General features: G+C 42.0%; 1 protein-coding gene across 7 annotated transcripts in view; it reads left to right on the top strand.

Moving 5' to 3' along the window:
- PALM2AKAP2 (PALM2 and AKAP2 fusion) overlaps positions 1 to 25,661 on the top strand; it is a 267,420-nt gene that overhangs the window by 70,796 nt on the left and 170,963 nt on the right. Inside the window, exon 1 of one of the 7 annotated variants that reach the window (XM_039567788.1) lies at positions 23,127 to 23,132. The exons of the other annotated variants lie outside the window; for them this stretch is intronic. The gene's annotated coding sequence lies outside the window, so the exon portion shown is untranslated. Of the gene's footprint in view, positions 1 to 23,126; positions 23,133 to 25,661 lie in introns of those variants that run through there. 7 annotated transcript variants of the gene reach the window in all.

The following is a 25,661-nucleotide window of genomic DNA, read 5'->3' as shown; positions in this document are numbered from 1 at the left end:
GTGTGTACACGAAATTCTGAGGTCGGGACATGCAGTGTACACACACACATGCTCACACACATGTGGTCACAGAGCCAGGGAAGACACAGCTGCAGTTCTGGTCCTCAATGTTCCCTTGTCCCAAAGGGCCAGGTTCATCCTGTTGAGTTCCAAGGGTTTAAATAAGTCACCTACATTGGATCATCATCTCATTTGGCCCCCCATGCAGACAGTGAGGGAACAGCATCACCTCTGTGGCCTGTGTAAGCCTCTCTCTCTCGTCCAGGTGCCTCAGTTAAGTGCCTCACGGGCACTACGGTGATGCAAATATTCACCAATAACCATTACTTGGGTGTCCGGTGCATCACCTGTTTATGACCCCGGGCTCTGCCCTGTCACTCTTGCAGGCCATCAGCACAGACAGGTACTTCTGCAGAGCTGAGCTAGCACTGAGTAGGTGGAGGTGGGGCAAGGTGCAGTGTCTGGAGCCACCCAGTGGGCATTGGCAGTCTGAGCCTCGATTTTAAAAAATCTGCAGTCTGAAAAGCATGCCACCTTCCCCGGAGGGCATTTTAACTCCTGCAGTATGTGAATCCCAAGGCAAAAAGTAAGGCGAATCCGTGATGATGGTCCACTGAAGGCAAAGTAAGACTGGATGCGCAGTAAGGAATCCTGATTGATGAGAAAGGGACACATGTAATGAATTTCATTGGGAACTTATAGTTAAAGAAAAAAGAAAAGTCCCAAGGAGTCATGTTCAGGAACAGACAGTAATCTGCTTGCACATGTATCATGGTCTCTCTATAAAAAAGCGAACAAGCTGCAACAGAGAAGCTGAGTGCATTAGGAAAAAAATGTAGACATCCAAGAACACAACACATGATTGACGTGGTCAAAGTAACAACGAGGAATATTCAGAGCACTTGGACCAGCATGTTAAAAAGGTAAAACATGCTCATTGCCATGTACAGGTATGGGTTTGTAGGCTGAAATGGTATATGGCTCTATAGTGTAAGATATTGACAGATCAGGCCCAGCAGCAGATTGCTACAAGAAGTCAAAGTAGGAAACTGACTTGGTATGACATATGTGCACAGGGGCAGCAAAACCTGTGGGGGAGAGATAGGGACTCATAAGTGGAGACTTCATACAACAAATGCACATGGATTAAAACCATTTCAAAGTTTGCATGGTGTCGGCTGTGACCTGTTGTGGCCACAGGGGAAAAAGGACTTATAGAGACGTCAGGAGTACTGCCAAGCAACAGAGGAGGGGGGGAAGGGAGGAAAGAAGGAAAACTCAAAAATTTTACAAAACCAGCAACATAAATTTAGTTTAAGGTCAGATAAAGCAGAGCTTTACCAAGGATTTCCATGCAATCAATACCCAGAGCTGCAATTAGGACTCCAGAACAAAGCATGTTGTGTGTTGCAAAGTTTGGTCTGAGAGGTCAAGCAACTGGAGTATTGGATTATGTCTTTAGAGTGTCAGTAATGGCTTAGAAAGAATATTTGGAGTGAAAGGTAGATTCCAGTTTACAAAGCACTGGAATCAGACTTGGACAATATTCATGCTTCTTTTCAGAATTCCTTCAGCCAGTGAAGACTATGTGATATGCAAGGAGTCATAGCTATGAGACAGTGGAGGAGAGGTATATACTGAAATTGATCCACCTGGATACTACCCATGTTAAATAATCTGTGGACAAGGGTCTGATATGCTCTAGGTGCCAGCAACATGGGTCTTCTGGGGCTTGAACAGGCATCTGTTCTCCCTTCTCTGTAGCTGTCAGTCCACGTCAGATCAAATTCACCTAAATACGGGACCAGAGTCCTAAGAAGGCAAGTAAATTCAAAAACAAAATACCTGCCAGGGAAAAGATGCTCTAAAAGAGATGAAGATGATTCTGAATAACTGGATAACTGGTAAAACTTCAAAAAGCTGTGAAAACATTGTTTAGATTGTAAGTGGTCTGGAAGACCTGGCAGAGCAATACCATCTTCATGCTGTCCCATTCCCGGGAAAACACATTTAGTCCTCCATGTAAAAGTTCATAAAATTACTCCAATTCTGTACTAGAACACTTTTAATTAATGCAGCTACACAAGCAAAGCTTGCCTTTGTGGATTGCTGTTTTTACCAGCAAAAAGTATGGACACTTAAATGGAGTGAGTTCTACAGGCAGAGGTTATGGTAGCCATGTACTTACCTCTCTACTAGAAAACATACTGAAATAAAATGTTTCTAATAATAACCTGCCCTCTGGGCAAAATGAGCACATCAATGGGAAAGTTTGCAGTCAGTGCTAGTAGAGAAAGTCACGGGGACCAAGTCTTTGCATCCTGCATTCGTCTAGACAATGTAGGTGGTGCAGAGTGTGTCTCTGGGAATTGCCTCAAGGAAAGAAATCAGCCATAAGAGTATGAAGTGCAGAATTACCCCTGGGTTAAACTCTTGCCTCTACCAAAGACTTCTTGCATTATTTGAAGCAAGGTACTTCAGCAGTTCTTCCACATCTTGTACTCTGGTGTTCATTTGTGCAATTATCTTTCCCACACATTTAGCATGACATGAACTGAGCTCTATGGTATAGGAATTTCTTCTCACTCTATGAAGAGAACGTCTCTGGTGCCCCTTAGAACACTGAGAGAGTTTTTGCTCTTCAGAATTCTTCAAGAGTCTCTCTTATTTTGCAGTGGCAGCTGAGATCTGGTGCTTCTGAAGGCATGTCTTGAGGTGCCTCAGGCCTATGGTGTGACACACCTGCATAGTTAAATGGGTAGCTATTGCTGATAATTCCTAAAGGAGTTTTATTTTTTAATTCAGCTTGCAAAATTCTGTTACCAAACAACTGATTAATCTCTTTAATGTGATGATGTTTTTCTTATCTTTGCCTATTAGCCACTGGGCTTGTTTTATTTCTTCTTTTTCTCCTGCTGTCTCTCTCTCTATACAATGAGTCAGGAATCCAGGATTCCTACTGGATCTCCAGATGGGTTGCATCACCCCACCAGGTGCTGTGCACAGTAGTGTTATACTTTTTGCTGCAATGACTTTATATGTGTTTCATCAAGGCAAGCACTGACTAGAAAAGGAAGTGGGGACCAGAAGTATGGACTAGAGCCCAGGTTGCCAAGCTTGAGTGATGTTTTGTGTAGATAAGCCAAGTCTATAAGCAGCTGGTGGACCCAAATTGTAACACAGATCTTTAACACCAGAAGAAACTCTTGTTGTCTGCAAACAGATACCAGAGAGAGAAAGCAATTCCAGTTCAGACCCCGATGTATTTGATTGTAGCTCAGGGAAAGTGTCATAAATGTTGGAGTTATTGCTAGGTTGTTTAAAGGACTTTTTGTTTTTAGGAAACCCGCTTGGGAAACATGAACTTGCCTGCAGAATCTTAACTGCACAAAGTGTGAATAGACAGATATTCCCAGTAAACATGGATTACTGGTAATGCGTAGGCATATGGTAGGGGAACATGTAACACTCAAGTCAGATAAGTGACCAGAGAAAAGAACTTATAATTAAGTCTTGGAGCCATAGCCTTATACTAGTAGTTTTCCATTCGGTTTTAATTTTGTGCATTTTTAAAAACATACTTAGAAAATTGCAAATACTGTTTCCTGGTATGAGTCCATCTTTAGCCTCATTTCTGCTCTTTAATGTCAGGGTACTTATTAATCAGGACAGTGAATTTCACATAAGTGATCCTCCCAAGAATCCACATTGCAATCAGGAAATGGGCTGGCAGTCTGGTTTGCAGTAAGTTGTTTTTCTGTGGGTCCATTAGATAAAGGAACAGCCTTAGTAACCCAGGTAAGGTTTGCTGAGACTTTCAGTTGAAGATGAAGCTCTTACTTCCAACAGAATAGAAGGGGAATGTGAAATACTACTGAGTTACAGCAAAAGGCTAAGGGTTTTCTGACTTGTCTGATGACTTGGCACACCTGGAATAAGCCCAGAAAGGCAGAAGATTCCTAAATTTAGAAATGCATTCCAGGTATCAGCTGCTGCAGAGCAGCAATGTGTCACCAGTAGAGCAGGGCATGTAAGTCTCATCTTGCTTTCAGCACCAGCTGGGGAAACCAGAGTAGTCAGTTCACCCTCTAAACTCTGTTCCAGAGGGTTTGCATGGGGCTAGCCATTGATTTGGTCCTGCAAGGACAAACCAGCTCACTGTCAGAAGTTATGCCCAGCAATAAGACATCACTTCTGATGTGGGGGAGTGGTTCGTATTTGTTACACTGGCAGTCCAGTTTTGATGCCATAGGATTTTCAGCTGAGAAAATAAATAAAAGCCAAAATAACATCATTCTGACTTTAGGAAATGTTGCAGCAGGAGAAAATGGTGAAGATACCACAGGATTTACATGTGTACCGTGATTATGCCCCAAAACATGCAAGGGAAATGCCTCATGCCTTTGAGCCCTTACCTCATTGGAATCGCCTTATGGGGAGAGCTGTGGAGAACTGCAGGGTGTCGCCATGCCAAGAACATGGTGATCCTCAGCTCTGTTTCCTTCTTGTGGAATAACTGTACTTTCACTTAGGCACAATCTAAAATCTTCTGCCTTCCAAAGGCTGGAAGTAACCATCACATCAGATGTAACTTGTTATGTCACACATATGGTCGTTGAAAGCCCAGTTTTAAGGCTACGGGCAATGTTTTGTAGTCTTCCAGTCAGGCAGCAGTGGTCAAGCTCCCGCCCCTCTTATCATCTTTTAGACAAGTAATTTCAGGAGCAGCCATCCTACTTTCAGAACCCCCATGTAATTCTCTGCTCCTTGCTACTTGAAATCAGCTTTACAAATACAAATCATCAATCATATTGAAGCTATGTCACAGAAAAATCATCCTGTTTTCCTAGCCCTGTTGAGGCTACCAGGGAGGTTCTTTCATGCATGTGTAGCATCAAAGGTCAGGTAAAGAGTCCAGCTTGGTCTGGACAGCTGAAAACAGTATAGATTTCCCTGGAAGGATGAATTGAAAACAGGTTCCAGTAATTGAAGTCTGCTTCACACAAACCAGTTTTGAGAATTTGTGTTCTTCTTACCAGCTATTTTTTTTTCTTAATGTTTGTAATACATTGTTTCTACCCAGAGACCTTCAATTGTCAGGGATTGGTATAATCAAAATGATGCCACCTAAGGCAATACAAAACCACACGTGTAAGCACTCTGTGTTACGCTGGTCCATTAAATGCTTTTATTTAAAATTTACAGTACATGAACAGAAAACACTACCAAATCAGACTGTTGTCCACCATGTAAATTCTTCATCCATGCCTCAACTTTTTCCCGTCTTCAGAATGGGAACGTAATAGCTGGCAAAAGTTTTGATACCTGCAAACAATTAGCAGCACACATGAGAGAGCCGCATCCTGATGTCCTGGCGTACGGTGTCCAAGGCTACCATGGATCCCAGGACCAAACAGATTTTTTGCTGCAGTATAAGCTACTACACGTTACTTTTTGCAAGGCTTCTATTGCTCTGCATTTTGTAGGCAGTTGTTTCACTCCTCAGGCATTTCAAAGAAGGAGAATGGAACAGGCACAGTTTCTCCCTCTTGAGTGCAAATGGAGGCCAGGGGAATGCACTGTGGTCCTTGGGAAGTGAAAACTCCTGCTTAAATGGGGCGTGTGACAAATGAAGACATTTAATGAACAGGATGACTCTTACAGGTGGCTCCTTGGTGGAGCTGTGCATTATCAGGCCCTCCACCAAACACCAGCAGCCATCCCTTGGGTACCAGGTTGGCTTTATGTGGCACTGGAGTGCTGCTGGGTTTTCGTAGTTAAATCACAAACTTGCTTGCCTCAGTGGAGCTGTTCTTGACTTGCCTCAATTGCAAACAAGATAAAACGGCTTTTCTTTTGACTAACAGATCAACAATGACTGTGAAACATGATGACTCAAGCAAAGTAGGGTGTCTGATATTCCTTCCTTATTTCCAGTGCTTATTTTGCCATCTGAAGTGTCTGTAGGGCAAAGCTGTAAAATTACCTATCCTGAAAATGTCTTTTTTCCTGTTAAGAGTGGTGGTATTTAATCATTTCACAGCTTCATTAGGTGGCTTGTCTTACCACTTACTGCATCAGTACAGACTGCATCATACTGGCAGCTTGAATAAGATGAGTAATACATTGATATTTTTCCATCTTAGCGGCCCTTGCTGAGCCACCTCATCTCCCAAAAGAGAAGACATTTGAAAAACCTGATGCAATGACCCAGCATTTCTGAAAGGTGATTCCTTCCTCATTAGTCTTTGCTTTACCTACTGCTGAGCTGGAAAGGATTCAGTGCAATAAGGGAAAGAAATATTGATAGCTAATGTTTGATTAGGGAAGAGGTAAATTGCGTTTAGTAATCTCTGACTGAACTGCTTGTTGCTTTGTTAGATTATATAGATATCTGAAAGTACTGTGCATGAACAAAGCTGAAAATGGGTTGCAAGTGGGCTTTCAAACTCCTTTCTCTAAATAGGAATAACCTTCATTCAAAAAATAATCATTATGGAAGCAACATATATTATGGATATCTGAAATTTTTCTTTCAAAAATTAAATATGTGACTTTTTTTGGCACAGAAATTATATAGAGAGATTCTCAGAAGCTGTAGTAGCCAGTAATACACAGATTTTTGCCCCTAGATATTTGGGACAAATTAACCATAATACAAATCTATGTTGGATTAATCTGATTTTTTTGGTAATGGAAGCTTTTCCTGATTGTAACTCGACCACTAAAATAGAACATGGAACATCTTGGTTTTACTTAATTGTCTTGTTTTACGATTTTACTGGTGACAAGTTCATGCTGTTCTATGTACTGAGAACAATTTGCAGAGCTGAATATTTCTGAAGGAATGATATTTTTCATCTGAACCATGTGTCTTTTGAGCATGGTCCAATCTTAAGTAATTCTTTGAACGATTTTCTTTCCTTCACAGGAAAGTGTCTTCAAAACAAATAATGGTGTTTTGTGTCTACCATGGGAGGAATGCTAGCTGGGAAATAGCCCAGAGTGTACAAAGCGTGTTAATGTGTCTGTTTGCCCCAGGGATGCTGAATCATGTGTTTGTGAGCCTATTCTGAGAGGGTTTGCATAGTGAAGGTTTTGAAAAATCCATTTTCTCTGGCTTTTCCTGGAGAACAGGAGTCCAGATTTTGCTGGATGAAAACTTTGATAAAGAACTGGAAAACCTTGGCAGGCAGAGAAAATAGCTTCCCATGGAGAATCAAGGTGAAGTTATAAAACATCGCCTTCAAAATCACCAAAAGTACTCCAGCAGCTCTCATTGCTGTTCTGTTAAAAATTTACTTTTAATAAAGTAGCTCCTTTGCAGGGCTTAGCTGTACTTCTCATGTCATACAGTGTATATTGTTTGTGAGAAATATTAGCCTAAGGACCATGCACCAGTTATTCATTTGGTGATAAAATATTAATTGTCCTTCTTTCTCCCCAGCACCCAGGAGGGGGAACCAACAGAGAGGCATTCCCTTTTTTGCTGCAGTTAGGTGGACTTTGATAATAGGATGAATTGTAAGGATTTAAAGCAGTCTTTGGTATTAAAGTTGCTAGAGTTTAACAGCTCCCACAGCTTTCTCTCTCTTAAATGCTATTCATATCCATCTTTTCCCCTACTGCCAAACCTCTAGTTTCTGTTTTATTTAATTGTTACATTTTTAAGAGTTTGGTAGCTTCTTCAATATGGCAAAGGGTTTCTGGGAAACAACAATTTTTTTGCAGATTCCTCTCCTGTCACATCCCAGTAAAGTGACCTGCTGTACAGACTGTCTTCAAGGCAGGCAGCCAGGTCTACAGGCAACACTTGGGTTATCACTCTCCTCTTTTGTCACCAAATTTCCTTTTAACTCTGGACAGCAATGTGACATGGCTCCATGATGAAACCCTCCTTTTCCTCTGCACTCATCAGTGGTGTGGTTCTACCATTCCTCACTACCTGATTCTCTCTGGGGCAGCAGACAGGAATGCTCTTGCCGCTCCAGCAGAGAGGGAGCTGGGGAATGCAAGAAACTTTCCAGGCTTTAGCCCTTGTTTCTTTGCCTCCTTTCATCCCAGGGGTCGCAAATGGGAGGATTTACAAACCCGCACATAGGAGTTTTACTTGGTGGTTTGTGGACTCGTGTCAGCTGTGCCATGCTCACTGAGCACAGGCCTTGATGGTCTTCAGGCATTGCTCAGCCTGTGTGAGCATGGCTGGAGAGGGTTGGACTACACAGGTCAGTCCTATTAATCCAGAAAATACAGGTCACAGGGTGATGGGGTGATTCTTTAATTACAGAAGGAATCTGGAAGTGTCAAAATAATACATTCTGTTTCAGCACAAGTTCTCCTCTGCTACACACTACTTCTGCTCCCTGCTCCCCTTTTTTCCTCATTATCCTCCTAGGAAGACTATTTTTTAATTAAGTGGGAGGGTAGATTTGCAGAAGAGAGAGAAAGTCTTTGTTCTTTGTGTCCCACATTGATTAGCATTCTTGTAGCTTCTCTGTTTGCTTATCTAAAAGGAGGCTGTGATTTGACTGAGAGAAGAATAGCTTTTGCATATTAATTTTCTCCTAACCAAAAGCATCTAGGTTATCCTAACGATACTGGAAAAAAATCTAAGACTCAGTTGCCACTCTCAAATTCATTTAAATAGTAACATAGCCTGACAAGTCCAGTGGAAGATACACCTGCAAGAAGAGAAAGTCATTAAAAAACTATGCTTATTTTAAAAAGAGTATTAATCATCTTAACCTCACCCTACACATGGAAGCAAATCTTTGGAGCATGAATATCTCTTCCAGCCAACTATTCAGAATGAGGAATTTCTGCGGAGTGGTTAGTTTGTAGGGAGACCCCACAAAATATAAAGGTTAAGGATCCACTAGGATGACCATGAAATTACAAAGTCTGTGACTTACAAATGGAAAAATAAATTAAAAATAATGCATTTGGGGTAGGCAGATTTCAGTAAATCCAACATTTCATAGCTGAAAGCTTTGATGCATAGACGAGTTACACAGACCTGTGGAAATACTGACTGTATGCTAGACATTGATGGCTCTAGTTTTATCTCTGCCACCCAGAGCCTGGCTTTCACTTTCCAAGGGTACAGGATTTCACCTACAAACATCTAACCCCACCATGCCCCTATCGAGAACCAGAGGAGCTATTAACTATCCAGGCTTTCCAGACACAATGCCTGTGTCTCATTTTTTAATTCTCTGAATATCATGATTAATCTTTTATTTCATCAGACACCTCTCACAGGCATCTACCTGCAGTGTGAAGGACAAAAGACCTGGATGCTGCACTCCCTTGGGTGCTGTTCCAGTCTCAACTAGAAATCACAGCAAACCATAAAAATTACCATAAAAGCACAAACTGACACAGAGGAAAGATAGGCAGTATTGGACCAGACTCACTGCACTAAATCACTGGTTTTTCCTTGGCATTAAGCAAAGACAAAAGGTCACAGAAAATGGAAGTTAGTTCAGATTGCTAAGCATGACTTGAAAGAGTTGCAAAAGCAGGTGAGGATAAAAGCCAAAAAAGGAAGAGGCATAATATGCTCCATACCATAATAGGAAATTATTCTGTGGTAGTGTTACAGGTAGAGAGAAAACAAAGGAAAATGCTAATCTCCTGTTCTACAGAGAGGAAAGATGGTAGATGACACTGAGATAAGGGTCTTGTTTTGCTCTTCAGTCTTCACTGAAAAGGTGTGCTGCAGTTGGGCAAGAAGTGCAGTTGCACCAGGTACAGACTGGAGCAGAATCAGGAAAAACAAGTTGAAGAGTACTGAGGCCAATCAGACTGGTTTCAGATCATCTGAGCATGGTGAGTTCCATCCCCAAACTGGACATCTGGCTGAAACCATCTCAGAATCTTGTCCCATTGAGATCTTGAAAAAAGACTTTCATAGGAAAAGCAAATGTCATTCTTAACTTTACCAAGGGGGCAGGGAAAAGAGGAGTTAGGGGATACCAACCTTATTTCATTCCTTAGAGGAGTACATGGGGTTGTCTAGGGGAACGCATAGTGACTTATAAACAGCTTGAATTGATCAAATAAGGCCTGCCAGGATACCCAGCTTCTTTGACAGGCACCTAGCAAACCATGTCAATTGAGGATGCCATTTACCTTAACAGTAAGGAGACTCTGATACTTTTATAATCCAGTAGTAGAAATATGATTTGGACAAAACTTGTTTAAGACACATGCAATATTGGTAAGAAACAGTTCAGACAAAATTGAAGGGAAAAGTTTTGATGGACTCTAGGCTGGTTCGTATACCATTTCATCTTCTCATAACACTCAGGTGATGAGAAGGTTTGTGAGTAGATGCCCTGTTTATTAAACTTGAAGACAGCATCAAACCTGGGGGCACATGGTGAAGAACAGCATGGTAATTGCAAATCAGAGGTGATCTTGAAAATGCAATAGAAGGAAAATGTAAAGTTTTACCTTTGGGCAGGCATAGCCAACCATGGAGACAGGGTGGGCTATGGCAGTCAGCCCAGTTCTCTCAAAAACATGTGGGAATTAGGTTGAATAAGAAGCTGGACATGAGTCAAGGATTTTGTGCTGAAAAGACACTTTGGTATGTAGGTAATGAAACATAAAAGAGTACTCTGCTGATCATTAGTAAGGTCTCGCTTGGATTAATATGCAGTTGAAAGTACAATTGCACTGGGAGTACGGTTCAGACTACCAGAAAATCAGGAGGAGAAGATGGAAGTGGTTGAGGGCATGGTCTACAAGGAGAGAGTGCTCAGTCTAATGCAGAGAGTAGGTCTTCAAACACTTCATCAGCCGTTGCAATGGAGCAGAATAAGGGGTTCTTTGTGTTCACGGTAGAAGGGACAACAACGACTGAAATTAAGTATTGGCAATGGAAATTCATTAGGGAAATCTTTCCAGTGATCAGGACAGTGAAACACTGGAGAGGCCATGGAGGGTCCCTCATTTCAAGTATGTGAGATGAGGTCAGAGACAGTCACCAGGAGCAATGCTGGTTCAGCCAACACAATCTGTAGCCAAGGGCCTGCCTGGACCCCTTCTCCTGGGCCACTGGGGTTCAGCACCTGCTCCCAGCCAGTCATAGACTTTTCTCCCTCTTTCTGATAACAAAGACCCATAACTTGCAAAAGAAAACTATTTTAGGGAAAGGAAGTTGAACAGGGACATGATAATATCTTTGACTAGTTTGAAAGTAGCTATAAAGATGACGGAAATAAATTACAAACACAAGAGAAGTGAGATTAAAATGCCAGAAGACCAGACCTTTAAGAAGATAATCAAGTGTTTTTCCTGCAGACCTTATTCAAGAGTGAGCATGTTGAAGCACTGGAGTAGATTGTCAATTGCCACAGGGCATCTCTGTTCCTGGACAATTTCAGGATGAAGCTTGACCAGTTTGTTGAGATACTTGATGTAAGAGGGAGAGCTGCACTGTTTTCTGTTTCTCTAATCCTCTTGGAGAAGAGAAGTGCCAGGTATATATGGAAATGAAACAGAGAAGTGAAATCAGGAACTGCTTTTCACTACAGAAAATGACAGATTGTAAAACCAAAACCAGGACATTCAAAATGTGGGTATAGGGGAACCCCAATTTTTTTGCATTATGATCAGTCATCTTGTTGCACTTGTGAACTCGTACAGTGGTGTATTTTGGAAAATACAAGGTAGAGTCTCCAGGGATTAACAGACTAAATTAGTGCTTGGGACAGGCTGTTGGCTCTTACAGTGTAGAACAAAGCCAGCTTCTTGCATTTTAGGTAAGGAAGAAACTTTCCTATATGTAAGCCAACACTGAATTTTTGGTCTGTTTCCATGAAATATCTAGAAACAGCTAATGCCAGGCACAGAACTGGATGGACTACCAGTGCAAAGCAGCCAGACAGCTCCCAGTACAGCTGCTTGAAATGATGGTGGAGTTTTCTTTCCACTCCCCCTCTTCTCACTAGCTAGCAAAATATTTCTGTGTTGGAGTTACTTGTTTCAGAGCTCTTATTTGAAGGCATAAATGTATCTTCTGGTTTGTATTCAGAGTTTCAGTTTTGCTCTCCAAATAATTTTACTTGTTTCACTAGTCTGAAATAGACTCTGGATTTTCATGCTTTGTCATTAGAGTTAGAATAGACATCTGTGAAGAGAAAGAGAAGGCATAAATTTTAGACTCTGTGCATCTTAGAGAAAAAGATTATGAGAAGCTGAAGCTATAAAAGAACCTGTAGCATAAAGTGATGACTTGAATGGCTCATAACTAGAAACTTCTATCTTAGACAAAATTCTGAGACTTTGAAACTTCAACACCGCCTCAAATACAGAGAAAAAAAATAAGTTTTTCAAAATTATTGTGAAATAGAGGAATTAATATTATTTGTCTGACCTCCTGGCAACATTTATTTTGATAAGACTAAAACATTCTCAACACAGACACTGGAACACTTTTATCTGTTTTTATCTGTTAAATGGTAAAGTAAAAAGCAAATGTTTCTGCTTCATGGAAACAAAATATTGAGATAATTTCCTGTCAGATTATAATGAAATAGATAAATTCCCATAAACATTTTGCATTTAATTAAGTCAGTGTTTTCCAAAGCAGTAATAATTCTCAGGGAAATCATCAACCATATGCCATAATTTCCCAGTGCCCTTTAACCCCCCACAAATGTCAAAATGGTATGTATTTCTAAACAAAGACAGAAAAATAATCTATGGTCAGGGAAATAAAACATCATTCCCCAAGTGAAACAAAATAACTGTTCAATACTGCATACAAATGCTTCATAATTGTTTAACATTTATTTTTCACATTGCATCTGCAAGGAGAATCAAATATATATATTTTCTGTCACAGCAGTTGCTCCATACAAATGTGTCTAAAGACTATTGCAGTTCCCTTCAGTGGTTTGTTGTATCTCTTCATTTCGTATCTTCCAGATTTCTGCTAAGAATTGCCAAAAGCATTTTACAATCTCTGCTATTGATACAGCTTGCTAAACATCCAAGGCAACAGGGAATTTATTAAGCTACTTTCCTAACCTAAGATATCACTAATCTTGTCACAGGCAAGCTGTTGTTCCGTTCCTTCATCCTCCGTCGTGCTGTCACAGCAGCCATGCCGCAGCACCCCGCTGGTACCCATCCTCTACATGTGCAGCAGCAGGTGGTCCTGCCCCAGGGCCTCTCACTGCTACAGACAGGACAGCCACCTCATGGAAAAGGACCCAGGAGGTGTCAGTCCTGGAGCTGGGGGGAGTCCCACCCTCTCCCTGCTGTTGCTGGTCACCATGGCCAGGGACCATGGTGCCTCTCAGCTGATCTGTTCAGTCTCCTTTTAGCAATAGTGTAGTTCCGATTGTTCCCAGCAATCATCAGTTGCAGCATGGAGGTGTGGAAATGCCTTCTCTACTCCTGTTCCTTCTTGCCCTTATTCATCCTCTCACTAGGCTGCCTTCCAGTTCCCAAACATGTGTTTGGCATGCTCGACTTTGTGCCGTGATAGTGCTGTTGTCTTCAGCAGAACACAGGACCACCCAGCAGCCACTCAAGCATGGCAAGGCTTCTTCCCTCCAGAGAAGTCTTCTTCATCGGGTTGGTCTTCAGCAACGACTTCTGCTTCCTGTTCTGTCCTGTCTCAAAAGCAGAACACAGAATAGCTCTCCTGACATGTTTCATGTTAAGTATGAGGAGAATGTGTGGTGTCCCAAATGTGAAAAGAGGAGGTGCTGCTTTACAGGGTTGTGTCCCACAGTCTGCAAGCCAACAGGGAAACCAAGAATGGCAATGGGCATTTACTGGGGTGGGATTGTTCTGGCCTTCTCTAGAGGCTCCTGTCCTAAATGCTATCAGGTCACCTCTCCTTTGAGTACCACTGCCTGACTCCCTCTTACATGTCTTTGTTTATTTCTGCATAGTGGTTTTCTGCCTAAACACGTCACCCTCCATCACTGCTCATTTTAAGTTGAGAATAACAAAATCCTAGAGCATGAGGGTTTCTCAGTACAGCCCCTTCTGAGGACATGTAGACAGGGCCAGCATCAGCCTGACTGCTTCCCAATGGAAATGTAATCATAATGTCAAAGTATATGCTTTTTGCATGATTTTTTAATTTTTTTGGTTTTAATACTGGAGACTAGAACCTGACTGGAGCACCAAAATAGAAATAGTTAACTAAAGTACTGGGGCTTATTTAACCAAGTTTTCATGGAATAGTGTCAAGATCCCACCCTGCAGACTGGACAGCTGTTTACAACCATTAGGAATTATCCCTGGGAAGGCTCTATTTTACCACAGAAAAGTACTTTTACATCCCTCACTTCCTCAGCTAGAAAGAGGTTGTATACTGCATCTATTTTTGGATGTGGGACACACAGGTCAGCTACCGGTCAGTACGGCGTGGGAAAGGCTGCAGTGATGTTCTGAGCATCCAGACTCACCAAAAAACACTGCTGCTCCTGCCCTGAGGGAGAGTGCAGTGCCCTGCTGACATACCCGACTGCCTGGCAGCCGGCAAAGACCGCACCAGCATGGTGTGCTGCACATGGTCAAGAGGCAACGTCAGCACAGGTTTCTGCCAGGCTTAAACATATTTTAAATGCATTCCTTAATTAAAAATGTTTTTAATGAGCCAAAACAACGTGAGTAATTCACAACTAAAATTAACTGTATTAAGGTGCTTCCTTAAGCTATCCAGAATCGCACTGGGCTATATCCTCTTTTAAAAATAGTGTGACTATATTCAAGACAAAAGTCTGGTGGAAATCAGGAACCAGAATATCAAGAAACATTGCACTGAAATGTGTTCAGCAGAGCTCCTTTTGGCAGACATCTAGAAATGTGTTGTATTCAATGTATCCCTTTAAATTTCTCATTAATAAACATTTCCTTCCATCCTCTGGGGAATCACCACAACCCCACAGTGCACCAGCCCTGCAGTAGGCTAGGGTTTCACATCACCACTATAACTTTCTTCTTAATGTCTATGTCTTAACACGAGCTTTATGCCTGCTGGGCATCATTTCCCCTGCTCTTGTCCCTCAGAGTCCGGGGCTGTCTCCTAGATGACTGTGACCACAGGAGAGTTAACACACAGAAGGCACAGATTGCCAGCTCATAGGCTAACTCCACATCTGGAACAGTTTCTTCCCTATTGGAACATTTACAGCTGGAAGGGTCATTGTCATACTTCGGGTTGTGTGATTAGCTTTGATGGGAGCTGTTAAAAGGCTCCTTCTTGCCATAGGATACCAATGTATGACCTGTCTAGCTTTTTTTAAACCAAGGAGATGTAGGTGAGAACTGGAAGTACAACATAGGCAAAAATTGCCATTTTCGTTGTATTTTCCATGGCATTGTGTCAGAAGTCATCCCAGGTGAGGTTATCCTGATGCCACACTCAGAGGAAATGTTCTAGTTTTGTAACTTGCAGAAGTCACAAGGATGATCTGCTAGCTGGATAGCAAAGAAAGATCTACTGACTTTGTCACGCATATTCACCTGCATTGCAGAGTGAGGGCGTAGTGTCTTCTCTTAATTTGATAGCTGACATCTCACTAAGATTACAGAAGAAGCCATTAGATTATCAAGTAATTTATATTTTCATATTTCCAAAGTATTCACAAAGAGGTGCTTCAGAGAAAGAAGTTCAGTGGATGTAACCAATGGAAAGTGAAACCACGGGCTTTCTCTTTTTGCCATATTTTAAAGGAAAATGTCTTCTTTGCCAGGCAAAAGCTGATGTATGCATGGACTGCAGGAGAAAACTTTGGATAGATTAAAGTTAATTTTTTTAATACTGCAAATATACAGTCCCAAAGACCACATTTTATGCATCCTTTGTTTCTGGTGTGATAGCAAGGTGGCTTACATTTATTTATCTTACAATGAATACTAGCAAGAAAAGTATTAAGAAGGCATCTTTATCTAGAATAAAAAATAATTTTCTTAAAATTACAGTAGCAATACCAGAGAGGTCTGTATTCCTAAAATCTGCCACCAACTTTTTATTTGCATGTGTGTCCATCCACTGGTGGCTAATATTATATGTATATGATAACAGTATCCCAGAGAGTTATATTCAGTAATTGTGGCCATTCAGACTCCTAAAGAAGCAGGAAACTTTTTTCTGCTTAAGGAACTGACAGATTGCCTGGAAGATTTTAAGCAATAAAACCTTCAGAGTGAAAAAAATAAAAAAGTGGAAGAGGAATAAAATAATTTTGAGAAAAAAATCTGGATTTTATTTACATGCAAATAATATTACTGTTAGATCATAGTTTTTAGTCTTTAAGCTTGGGAGAAAATATATCCATCCTCTACTGAGATAATCCAAAGACTGGCAGTGCTACAAAAGATACATTCTTTTGTATACTAGAATGCAAGACTAGAAATGTTTGAATACAACATGCAGCACTAGAAAGTTGCTTTAAAGTAACAAATACTACCATAATTACAAGGATATAACAGCGAATCTCTAAGTGAGGAAAACCTCCATAAGAAATTTCTGATGCCTTCACATGCTGCCTTAGGTTTTTGAAATATCGGTCTGATATTTTATAGAGTGACGTAGCCTTTTTGTATGAGTTGGTGTACCTGAAAATCTCACATCTGTATAACATGCTTCCTAGACTGAGGGCGCTGTAAGGAGCAGGAAATGAGAACTTTAACTCAAGCCAAGACATTGTTTTCCACAATATGAAAATGGGTAGAGCAAAATCATCTGCTGAATTCAATGGACAGAAAAATACAGACTTTTTTCTAATGCAGAGATGTTATATTTTAACACTTAACTTTGCAGTTTCAAAATACCTTGTTTTTCTAAAAAATTACGGTCATTTTGGAAGTGAAAATGCAGGGAAGCATTACTTTAAAAGACCAGTTTTTAATTGAACTTTAGCTAAAAAGCTGTATTTTGCTTCTCTCCTGAAAAACTTTCCATTTTTTTAGGCACTACCCACTAGTTTCCTCCTCCCCTCCCCTCTAGCACTGTCCGGCATCTATTCCCTAGTCTTCTGGTTTAGACCTAGATCAACACCAGCCCAGTGTTGATCCAAAAGTGGCATTTCAGAGTGGTCTGGTCTTTCTCCTATAGGCTGAAATAATGTGTGCTGTCACATTCAGTAACATTAAACTCAATACAATAACATTAAACTCAATAAATACAATACAATACTGTTGTATTGTTACAGCATTTGGGAATTTTTTAAAACAAATTTCAATCTGGGGCCTAGAAAATTATTTCCGTCCTTAAAATAGCTGTGGAGAAATTAGCCCTTGAAAATAGACTCTCCTGAATATTCTGCCCAAAGCCCATCTGATCAAAGAAAAGGAAAACAAAACAAAACAAACAAACCAAACCAAACAAACAAAAAAACCCCAAAAAAAACCTAAACAAAAAAAACCAAAACAAACCAAAACAAAAAAACCCAAAAAAAAAAAACCAAAAAAACCCAAACAAACCAAAAAAAAACCACAAAAAACCAGCACCACAAGAAAGACACTCAGTGCACAAAGCACTGAGCTGGGAAATAGCTAGCATCCATCTCCCATCTACAATGTCATGAAGTTGCACTCAATTAATTGTGTAGATGAAAAATAAGGAGACTTTTTATGCAAATCCAAAACTTTGTTGTTAAGGTAAATGAAATCTTACCAATCTAACAGCTGACTAGCTTCTAATATCAGCCAAATATTACAGGAGGAGAAAAAGGAACTGTATTACATTATAAGTCTGCAGAGTAATAGTTACAAGTCTTATGTCTTCGTAGTACCTGCCCCTCTTTCTGTTCTTACTCTTCCACAACCTCTTTGGATCCATCCCAGACACAGTTAAAATATATGTAAAGTCATGAGCATCTCCAACTCTTCATCAAGGTAAATATTATGCTGATTGTGAGGGTATCTTCCCTTTTCCAGGGGGAATGTGATGTAGATGTTGGTGGTTTTCTTCTCCTCAATTTGGAGTCTATTGAAGCAATTCTTATTTTCCTTCTGACACCCTTTATACCTTTGTCTTTCTTCATGGGTCTGTAATTCCATGTCAAATATGCTATATATATATTACTTTTGTTAGATAGAATCATGGAAGCACAGAATAGTTCGGGTTTAAAAGTCATCCAGTCCAAACCCCCCAGCAATAAACAGTGATGTCTTCAACTTAGGTCAGGTTGCTCAGAGCTCCATCCAACCTGGCTTTGAACACTTAGAATGATGAGGCATCCACAGATGCTCTTGGAAATCTATTCCAGTTTCTCTCTACCCACACCATAAAAAAAATTCTTCCTTATATGTATGTTAAATCTACCCTCTTTTAGTTTGCCCCCTGTCCTATGGATATGAGCCTGACTTTAAAAAAAAAGTCTGTCCCCATCTTTCTTACAAACCTCCTTTAGGAACTAGAAGGCAAGGTCTCCGTAGAGCCTTCTCTTTTCCATGCTGAACAACCATAGCTTTGTCAGCTTTTCCTCATAGGACTGGTGTTCCATCCCGCTGATGATTTCTGTGGTTCTGCACTGCACTTGCTCCAGCAGGTACACATCCTTCTGATGCTGCAGCCCACAGAGCTGGATGCAGTGCTCAGGTGGGGAGGGGCGGAGTCAGCTCCCTTGGCCTGCTGGCCATACTTCTTTTGATGCTTATTCTTTGCTCTCCTTGCTACTCCTAGGGCAGTTTTATCCTGCTCTATGTCTTTATATGATGATTGTGAATTTGCTCATTGCCCTGTCTCATCATCCCACCCCATCATCCTCCTTACAGTTCCCTGTATCCCTCTTTCTAAGCTTCAGCTGTGGCAACAAGCCTGTCTTCCTCTGCAGGGAATGACTATAGTGGGGTCATATGCATTTCCTTCTACAGAACAAACTGCTTGGCACTGCTGTCTGTAGATTGTAGCTACACCATACAATTTCACGGACGTGCAGAAGACAAAGGGGTCACTTCCAGAGGGACCATGTCAAGTCCTAAAGTCCTTGCAAAGCTATTACAAAGCTTGGAATCTGTTACTAGCAATAGTGCTACTGTATTTACTGGGCTGCGCAGCTACAAAGTTAATTATATTTTGTTTCTCCTGTCTATAGCCTACGTGGACACATACACACTTAATGAAATAGCAAATGTTTCCAGATGTTCACACTTATTTTCACTGGGACTAATAATTTCGCACTTCGAATTAATTTGGTGTCCTAAAACTTGCAGATCAAGGCTTCAGTGACAATACAGGAGAATGTGGAACAGTTTATCATTATTAGAATTACCAAGCTCCAGATTTATAGCTGTTCCAGAGACAGGCTGGTGAACATGAAGAGTTCTCCCTTGAGGAAGGTCCAGGCAGGTCAAACAATTTTTCAAGAGATGAGAAAGTGAATGCATTCAGTCAGCTGAAGACAGAAAAACTGGTGGATCATCTGCTCACCTGGCTCCCAGAATATGATGAGATTAAACCAGTGTTTACTAGGTGAGGGTCTTCCAACCTTTTCCTTCCAGTTTTCTGAGGTACTGCTAATGCAACAGGACAAATTTGCTATAAACTCTTATGCCTAGGCTAAAAGTGGAATACCTCACTGCACAGGCAGGAATCATATGCTGGCACCTGGAATGTCAAAATACCATCCTGTACTCACATTCTCCAGCATTGTACCCCAGGTCGAACAAGCACAGTTTGTACCAGGATAGTGTGACACTGGTATGGGTTTTGGAGTCAGACGTAGGTTCAGGTATGTTCAAGGGCTCTCTGAGCAGCCACAAAAAACTATCAAAAATCCCAGGTATTTGTTGTTGCTCTCATAACCTGGCAGCCTCTGAGATGCAGAGGAGTGGATGGGCAGTGCAGCTGGTCATGTGTTCATCCCCAGGCAGCCACTCTGGTCTGCTCGGAGGCAAAGCACCGTGATAGGACTTGGTAGGTATCGTGCTTTGCATTGCAGCCGTTTCCCTTCCCAGACTGCCAGTCCAGTATCACATAAAATAGGAGCGTCAGTTCTCTGAGAACTTGAAATTATTTTAGCACATCACGTACACATTTCCTTGCCTCTCAGCAGTTTTTTGTCAGGGAAGACACCACATAATACTAAGCAGCCTATATCTCACGGTTCCTGACAAGGTTTTCTCACCAACGCAGTTGCTGCGGTGCCTGCTGGCTGAGCAGCTCCCCTTATCATCCCCAGCTGTGCAGCTGAGGACGGGATTCGGTGAAAACTTGCACACCACATTGCCCTTCCACTGCCAGTATAGCTGGATTTCTGACTTCCCATAAAAACCCAGCATGCCACGCTCCCTGGCGTCAGTCATTCCCTTTCTGTTGTCACTCTCTCCTCTCCCACAAAGGTTTTTCTCCATTCACCTTGCAGTGAAGGATACTGTTGAAGTATCTGTGTGCATACCTGGCTGGTAGCTGGCTTGTGAAGTGTCCTGTGGGGGACAAGCAGGACAAAATACCATGGAAAAAGTTGAGCTGTGACAATGCCTGAGCTCGCTAGATGGCCTCATACACTGCAGAGAAGCTTTTCCTCCCGCAGTCCCCGCCTTGAACATTCTGTTTATTCATGCAGTGTTAGGGACTTTTTAATTATTATTTTCCCTTTTTTTCTTTTGCTATCTGGACCTGGATGCCTCTTCTTGATTCTTTGCTGCTGTGGTAGACCTTTTTCTGTCCCCTGGGCCATGGCAGTCAGTTTGTGGAGCAATTTCCAATTATCAAAGCAAGCCACACAGTATGCAGCAGGAATGGGAAGCAGAAAAGAAAGCTAGTATGTGACCTTCATAATAATACTATACAATAATAGTACAAGGTGGTGCAGGAGCACAAGAGTTAAGTTTAGCATTTGGTGCCTTTCTGCAGTGCTCCCTGGGTCCATGGATGTATATTTAGCTTGTCTGTCTGAAGGTTTGTTCTATTATACATACTAGGGAAAAAAACTCTGCTAAACAAGTATTTCCTACACTGGAGTGTGTGACTCCACACAATCTTTTTGTGGGAAGAGCATGAGGGAGATCTAAGGGGAAATGAGAAAAGAGAAAAGGCACTGGATATTCAGCAACCTGTAAGAGAATGTTGCATTTGTCTGCAGTATTCTTTCAGTCTCCCTGGCCACAGTTTTTGAGAGCACTGCTGTCAAGAAGGTGTTTACTACAGTACAGATTTCAGGGGTAGGAGTTGGAAACAGAAGGAAAAGAAGGGCTCAAACTCACAGTCGGATTACCAGAGTGCATCACCTTACCATGCTTTAGATGAGCCATGATAATGAACTACAGCCCACCAGCCGCCCTCTGCAAATGTGGAGTAAAGCACAACTTCAGCCACTTTCACTGGGATATTTAGTGACCATATTCATCTGCTTGTTCTTGGCTGAGAGGTTGGCTGGACAAGATCCAACAGCTAGACTTATTTTTTGGGTGAAAATTATCTATCCACGGTTATCTACATCATGCGCATGGACATGATAAACTGAACATAGCTTTTCCCACCTTTTGCTGGAGTGCTGTTGGCAAAAAACATTCTCCTCCTTTGTCCTGCATCTTTTTTCTACTTAACACTGGACATTTTGACATTTGCAATTGTACTGACCTGTTCAAAAGCAGTAGCACACCTCTACTTTCTTTCCCAGCAGACTGTAACACCAAGAAAACAATGGCGAGGCAGTCTGCCTGGTACCTTCAAAAACAGTTTCTACTTTCTGTCTCAATGACACCCTCCTGAGACAGTCATAGACAGAATGATGGTGAGAGCTGTGCTTGTGCTGCAGGGCCAGGCAGGAGCCATCCTCTGCAACACCACTGAGCTCTTTGGGACAACCACCTCTAGGAGGGCAAGTACATGCTCCTGTCACTTTTGGGTTCAAATGTCAAGCTATCCAAAAGTAGCCTGAATCAGGCAGCTCCTGTTTCACCTTCTAAATTGGGGTTTGTGTCTTCTACACAATCCATGCAGAATTTTTGGAACTCAGCATAAAGTCATTCACTTGTTTCCCAGCAGTTGAGTTTTTTGAGGACTTCTTGGCCTCAAGACTTTGGTATTTCCCAAAGATGACATGTCACTGAAGAAGGCAGAAGCAAATAAATGCAGGAGGACTTTCTATAGGAGGATCTGTTGGTCTTGATTCTACAAGTCCCAAACATGTAGCAGGAGGCACACAGTGGAGCGATGAGCAGAGACCAGAACAGTTCTGTAGCCAGAAGGCCACAAAAACACTCAGTGTGGATTTGGATCATGGGGGAGAAGCCAGAGATGCTTAAAGGCGTCTGTTTTGGGCACAAAATGGCATCTTTACAATGGTCCTACTTACCAGTAAAAGAGCATAAGGTGGAAAATATCAGCAGTTCCACACCAATATCAGAAAATGTCTCTCTGTGACTGATCACAACAGCTGGCATGAAAACGAGGAGAGAAAAAAAAAAAGAAAAAAGTAAAGGAGGGTGGAATTAAATGGTGCCATGGACGTTTCACACCATGAATGAAGCAAAATTTGGTAGAGGAGGGCATGACCAGAAAACCCACAGCTCCTTCAGGGACTGTCATGCTGACAGGAGCTTGTACGCTGCCTCTAGGGTGTATACCAAGGGGGCTGCCAACAGCAGACCTGAGAACTGCACGCAGAGCCAGGGAGCTCAGCCACAACTGAGGCCAATTACAAATAAGGGAGAAATCATTCAGACGGTGGTGTCCATCTGGCATTTAGTGACTAACCAGCCAGCCCTTTGGCCAGTCATCTTGACAGCCTGAACTTCCTGCTGCCCTTGTCTGTTGGTAATTGTACTGCAGTCAATGGCATTCCAGAACCCAGAATGTTGTTGTTGCTCCGAGTTACTATGCCGTATTTCAAATACAGCCTTGTTAGTTTAATTTTATTTTCGGTCTGTCCATTCCAAAGCACTGGGACAATTTTCCTAATTTTGAGCTGTCACATTAATGTGATTACCCTTTAAGGCTTGAGTTAGAGATACACTTCAACATGTGCTTACATCCAAGTACTCATCTATTCAGACCACTGGAACTACATACACACCTACAGTTTGATGCCTGTCTATCCCTCTTGTTTAAATTCAAGGCTTTGAGTACTGCTCTTTCATCTATTGCCTGATCACTTCAACTATAAACATTCAGAGATGAAGTACCTTCAAACAACAAAGCTGGAAGAGTCTTTGTAACTGTACACCAATTGGCATGGATATCGCAGGAGACAAGCTTTCAAAAGTACCTGCATCCCGTTTTCAGGAGCACCTTTACCACTTCTAAGGTTTTTTTGTACATCTCAGATGGCGCCTACAGACATCTTCTGCAACCTGCAACTGGCCAGTAATTTCTTAAATTCTCATGTCCTGAGGTTGTGCACACTTGCCTGCATGAAGTAAACTGGAAAATGGGTCCCAGCCTCTCCACTACTACGGATATCTGTAAAGTTTTGGCCCTTGTTCTCATGTTTTAGACAAACTGAATTAAAATGATCTGTCAGTGCTGTAAACCTGAGGAGATTTTTGCAATGGTCTCACATTTATTACTACCCATTCTTACAAGAACTTACTTTATTTGAGCACCTTGTTCAAATACCAACATAAAAAATGTAGTAGGCACAGAAAGGAGACAAGGGGGTCAATTGTACAGGTAACACTAACAATGTTCATGGTTTTGCCATAACTCAGCTGAGGTTTTCTCCAGTCCAGGATCCTTGAGAATTAGGAATACTGCAAGACTCAAAACCAGACAAAATCAGCCGTTTAGACTTCAGGAAATCCCTGCAAAACTTTAGCCTCTTTTCTCAAGTTACATAGCAGATTTTTCCAGAGATGTGACATGGACCACCTCCCCTTGCTATCCCATCCCTCAATACCACCATTCCAGGCATAAAGATGGTTTTCACAGTCAAGGCGACCCATATGAGGGAGGTTTGTCATAGTCATGGGATGCACTGAAACCACAGAAGGTGAACTAGTTTCTCATAACCAGCTAGCCCTGGGATCGCAGCCAGGAGCCCATCAGGCTACACTTGGCTTTCTTCAGCTTGCTGCAGGAAGGGCAGTGAACCAACTGCAAAGTAATTTATTAGAAAGTAGGGGGTTACCACACTGCTAGGTGCTTTGAGGTTCTCCTCTTGGACATTTACCCTTAGAAAGGCAGTCCTGTGCCACCTCTCTGCTATGATGAATGGTCAGCTTGAGGTCAACCATCAAAACACAGACCCTGGCATGGCTTTAGAAGTTTTCTTAAAGAGGAAGATTTGTAACTCTTTTATAACCCATCCTGTTCCACAGACACTCTACTGGCTGGCTTTTGTTCCACTGAACCAAATTGGCCCAGATATCTGCTTTATCCTGATTCTGAAGCTCTGCAGCTCTTGGGAAGTCTGGGGTCAAGAATTTCACCCCTCTGAGACCCACGCAGGCAGGAAGTCATCAGCTGACTCCTACCACAAACATGCAGCACAACGTCAAGGCAAACTTTTCAGCATTCCACAGTTAAAACTGTACTTCATTCCAAGTTTTCATGAGCCAGTAAGAGGGACTAGAAAGGCATTGTCACCTTATTAAACACGCTCTCCTTTTTTTTTATTTTCACTCCAGCTCTGTGAAGGTTCAGATAGCAATGACTCAGGTCTGGCTGATGTTAGGTAATGTGAAACAAAGGGCTGCAAAAGGGAGCCTCAGGTAATATCAAAGCAATTTTTCCCACTCATTTCTTCATTCACACAGCTGTGTAGCATTCACCACTACAGCTCAGCAATAACATCACAGTTCCAGGGATCTCTCTGCAGAATTATAGATGCTGTCCAAGGACAAATTCAATCTTACAGTTTCTCCACAGCACAGAAAGTTGTCTAACACTGTATATGAAATCCAAAGATGTGCTCATGATTACCTGAGCAGCTGGGGCAATCTAGGAACTGGTTTGCTGTGATTTCTAGTTGAGACTGGAACAGCACCCAAGGGAGTGCAGCATCCAGGTCTTTTGTCCTTCACACTGCAGGTAGATGCCTGTGAGAGGTGTCTGATGAAATAAAAGATTAATCATGATATTCAGAGAATTAAAAAATGAGACACAGGCATTGTGTCTGGAAAGCCTGGATAGTTAATAGCTCCTCTTGTTCTCGATAGGGGCATGGTGGGGTTAGATGTTTGTAGGTGAAATCCTGTACCCTTGGAAAGTGAAAGCCAGGCTCTGGGTGGCAGCGATAAAACTAGAGCCATCAATGTCTAGCATATAGTCAGTATTTCCACAGGTCTCTATATAGATCCCAGGATGCTGTGGACTTGCTTCTTCCACCTACTTACCCACCTTCTCCTTCTCCAGGGGTGGTAGGCAATGTCTTGAGCTGGAATTCATTCATCATTTTATGGTATGATTTCATTCTTGTCCAGCTGAGCACAGCCAACAGGAAGAGGAACTGCACTTTGCTCACTGAGATGCAGTTACCACCCCAGGTCCACCTTCCCTGCACTTGTACGCCAGAAACTAGTGCTGAGAGTCTGTGAAAGGAATGGCACAGAGCTCTCCATGTGCCCAAGAGGACCGGAGGCCTCCCCTGCCGGTAGTAGCAGCACCACCCACCAGCCCAGCGAACACTCAAAGAAAACGACAAGAACAATAGCAGGAAATGTCTAAGGGTGGAAACAACAAACCGAACACAGCCCAGGTTTCTGGGGACTTCCTGATTGGCTTGATTTGCCTCAGC

The sequence above is a fragment of the Corvus cornix genome, chromosome Z (genome assembly GCF_000738735.6).
Source record: "Corvus cornix cornix isolate S_Up_H32 chromosome Z, ASM73873v5, whole genome shotgun sequence".
NCBI lineage: Eukaryota > Metazoa > Chordata > Aves > Passeriformes > Corvidae > Corvus > Corvus cornix.
This window is presented reverse-complemented; position numbering and strand designations above follow the sequence as displayed.